This window comes from Phaenicophaeus curvirostris, chromosome 19, assembly GCF_032191515.1.
Source record: "Phaenicophaeus curvirostris isolate KB17595 chromosome 19, BPBGC_Pcur_1.0, whole genome shotgun sequence".
NCBI lineage: Eukaryota > Metazoa > Chordata > Aves > Cuculiformes > Cuculidae > Phaenicophaeus > Phaenicophaeus curvirostris.
Genome location: NC_091410.1, coordinates 2,327,213 through 2,331,358, shown reverse-complemented (window position 1 = coordinate 2,331,358; position 4,146 = coordinate 2,327,213).

Below are 4,146 nucleotides of genomic sequence, written 5' to 3'. Positions count from 1 at the left end.
TGACAACTGCTTTGGGTTTCAGTTTGATGTGCCCTGGAACAGCTGGACTCAATGCTGCTGACCAAATTTACCATTCAACTCTAACATGCATCACTGAGAGACTTTTCCAGTTCCAGAAATAAGTGACATCTAATTAAGTTTGTGCTGAGCAGGAGGAGAGCTCCTATCTCCCTTGGAGGCGTTTCACCATGTCAGCTGGTCAGGCTCAGAGCTCATGCATGTCTCATCACACTTCAAAGGCGACGTACGCAGGAAACACCCAGTGCCTTGAACCACAGCACATCCCAGGGTGTGACCTCCTCCCTAGCCAGGGAACACTCCGGGACACTCAGCAGAGTTTGAAGCAAGAGCCAGATCACCTCTCCTGTCTCCTGCCATGGTCAAATCACATCTTTCTCCCTGTCATTTCAAGCAGGACCAAGCAGTTGGTCCTGTTGATTTCTCTGGTTGGTTTCTCTGTTGATGAAGACACTGATACTGGTGCTCAAGGTGCCAACAGCTTGGCTACTTTTTTGCTTGGCCCCAGTGTCCTCTCCCACAGCCTATGTGTGTCCTTAGAGTATAGAGAAGCCACTGCACAGAGGATTAGACCCATAGATAAATCAGGGCAGTCTCTCCCCTGCAGAGAACAGGCTGAGCTGTGCTGATGATAAGGTGCTTCTCCTGTTAGCAAGAGAATATCAGTGGGTTGGTACTAAAGCAACATGTTCTGCTTCCCAGCTTGGAAACTGGGATCATAGAAGTATAGAATAGTTTGAGTTGGAAGAGACATCAAAGCCCATCCAGTCCCATCCCCCTGTGATGGGCAGGGACACCTCCCACTCAATCAGGTTGCTCAAAGCCTCATCCAGCCTGGCCTTGAACACCTCCAGGGATGGGGCAGCCACCACTGCTCTGGGCAACCCGCAGCAGGATCTCACCACCCTCATAGCAAAACATGTTCTTCCTCAGATCCCAATCTCCCCTCCTTCAGCTTGAAACCATTCTCCTTAGTCCTATCCCTGCGCTCCCTGATCAAGAGCCCCTCCTCAGCTTTCCTGAGCCCCTTTCAGTACTGGAAGCTGCTCTAAGGCCTCCCCACAGCCTTCCCTTCTCCAAGCTGAACAACTCACACTCTCTCAGCCTGTCCTCATATGGCAGGAGCTCCAGCCCTCACATCATCAGTGTGGCCTCCTCAGGATTTGCTGCAGCAGATCCATGTCCTTCCCGTGCTGGGATGACCAGCAGGATTGGGAGAGGAGAGCTGGGAGAATGTGGCAGCAACAGAAAAAGAGCTTGAAAAAAAGCTGCCTACAAGTGTCTCTGATCTTACTAACCACCTGGCCTGAGGTGGGATGGGACACCACCAGGTGGGGCAGGCAATGGGGCTCACACCTCCCTGCAGCGTGGCTGGGGCACCCATGCAAGAGGCAAAGTGCATCAGCATAGCTCAGAGAAAAATGATCTGTCCTTCCGGAATGAGAAGCAAACAGGCATTTTAATCTAGGTCCTCTGGTCTGGCTGTAGGCAACCAAGCATGGCGATCTCATGTCCCGCCGTGCTGGGTGCAGCAGACATGGTGTTTGGAGAAACAAAGTTCTGTCTCTTCACAGAATGAAAGAAGGCAAACTTCCCCCAGCCAACAGCATCTGATAGATCTCAAACCAGCCCATGTAGCCAGGCATCCACACAAGTTTCTCAACCTACCTATTTGTCACCACAGAGAGCACTGTGCAGCTTTTACCTTAGAGGTGACTTAGGTCACCACCAGTGGGCTCGTTGCTGACACTTCATGGAAAAAACAGAGAAGTGAAGAGTTACCATGGGAAGTGTTTTCACTAACAAGCCAAACCACATGCTTGCTAGAGTTCAGATGCAAAAACACAGCAGATGCCTCATGTCTATTTCTGAACAGGTTTGCCCAGCTGAGGGGGCTCTGAAAAACGCCATTCAAGTTTGTTTGTTCTGCTTTCTTAGGAACAGATAAGTCAGTCTGCTGCTTTCAAGAGGAATTAATTTATGTTAATTAGGTAACAAGAGGAAGTCCTTCCTCTTCAGAGAGCTGCAAGAAAAGCAGTGTTCTTTAGCCACCTATGACCACTCTGTCCTGGGTTGCCTTTGGCCAAGATGAGCCAACAAGCATGTCCTCATGTAATGCTGCTCCAGTATCAATTGCTACTTATTATAGAGTTGAGTCAGCACATATGACCAAAGACATCGGTTTTTTAATCCATCTTTCCCATCGCTAACTCTGCTGCCAGGTAGGTCAAGATGTCATCACTTTTCAAAGGCTTAAGGGTGAGCATCACTAAATCATCAGCTTGGGCACTGGATTTTAGGGCAATGAGTGGATTCCCTCCCTTAACCTCCGGCAGTACAAAGTGCATGCACACCCAGCTTGAGAGATGTGGCACGAGGCCCCACAGCCCGGATCAAGTCCTGCAGTGACTGATGACTTGCTAGGGATGATGTGCATCAGCCAACCTGCAACGCTGCAGGGAGTGAGGGACAAGGGCACGGAGGGAGGGAAGAAAATGTTGCAGAGCAAGGTCTTAATGTCACTTCGATTAAAGAGCTCGGTTCTGAGTGGCGTTATTGCTTATACAGCCACTCCCTCCAATGCTCTGTAATTGTAGGCAGGCAAGCACCATCAGTGTGATGGACACATAGCAACTACAGAGCACTCCAACATCCATGTCAGCAGTTTGCTGTGGAGCTGGGACTGAGCAAAAATCAGCAAGGCAATATTTCCTCCCCTGCCAAGCATCTCCAGGGAGCTCACAGGACACAGCCAGCTTCTCAGAGGAGAACAATTCAACAGGGAGCAGGGCCAATACCAGGGGAGGTGGGATTAGGCACAGCCCTGCTCCTCCTTGGACAGGCATACAAAACACTGGAGGAAAGGCAGGCACAATTCAGTGCTTGGCTCCAAGAATGGCTCAAAGATTATTAAAAAAAAAAAAAAGTCTACAAACCATTTAAACTGCCATAAAAATCAAACTGCAGCCAGAACTGGGGCTCCAGAGCCAAAGCCTCCCTGACCAGTTCTATTTTGCTTACAGGAGGCTTGATGGCAGCCAGGGTCAAAGCAGCAGATAGACTGGTACTAGACGGGTTGAGATTTCTTTTTAGTAGTCATGGGTACCTGGAGCCTCTTAGGATCATCTTAGCCAAAAAAACAAAAAAAAAATCCTCTTCCCCAACAGGCCCACAGAATACTTCTTAATGGGAGAAAGCTACAGAAACAGCTTCAGAGGGGTTTTGGTCCCACCTCAGGCAACCTTGGGTTTTTATTCCAGGTAAGTCTCATGGGATATCTCTGTGAAATCCATCTTAGAACTTCCTGGATCTACCCAGAATGACTGTCCTCCGAGTCACTCACAACGCCCTCCCCAAGCCACAGAAACAATTACATGAAGGAGAGACGAGGAATAAGGCTTTTTATTTAAAAAGCCTGATTGCCTGAAATAAAAGTTGGGGCAGCAGAAAGCACTGAGAATGATCATAGGCAAGGGGTTAAAAACCCTTGCAAAGGTATCATTAAAGTGATGCGTTGCAGGTTAAGGGGAACAACAGGACTGAACAAGAGGGTTGTTCTGTGCCTCCCGTGGAACACTGCCTGCAGCAGCAGTCGTCCACTCTTGTCGAAGCGCTTGTTTTTTCACAAGGTGGCCTTGTCCTGGCTGCCAGGACTCACAGGCAGGCACCAACGTCTGCCTCACACCAAGCTACCAGCCAGCACAATTAAAAGCTTCAAGTTAAACATGAAGGGGCAGCCTGCTCTTTGGAGCTGTTCCCAAAATAACTCCATAAGCATCAGAGAGAAGAACACTTACAGTCTTGCCTGGACCCGTGTTTAAAAACCTCCAAAAATAGCTCACGCTTCCCCTTTGAAAAACATTGTGGTTTCCAGTGCCTCACAGGAACTCTGCTTCTGCTCAGAGAAGCCACCAAAAAATTAGGAGCCCAGAGCTTATCTATAAGCACATCTGGGCTAACCAAGCACAGCCTCATGGAGAAGAAAAAAAGAAAGATTTTAAACAGTATGTGTCAAATCCAGGGATCTTTATTTCTCTGGAACGGAAAGAATTTGCCAGCCTGGACAAAAAATTGCAGGCAGTGATCGTACATTCTTTCAAATAAAAAAAGAGAACAGACACACAAGAG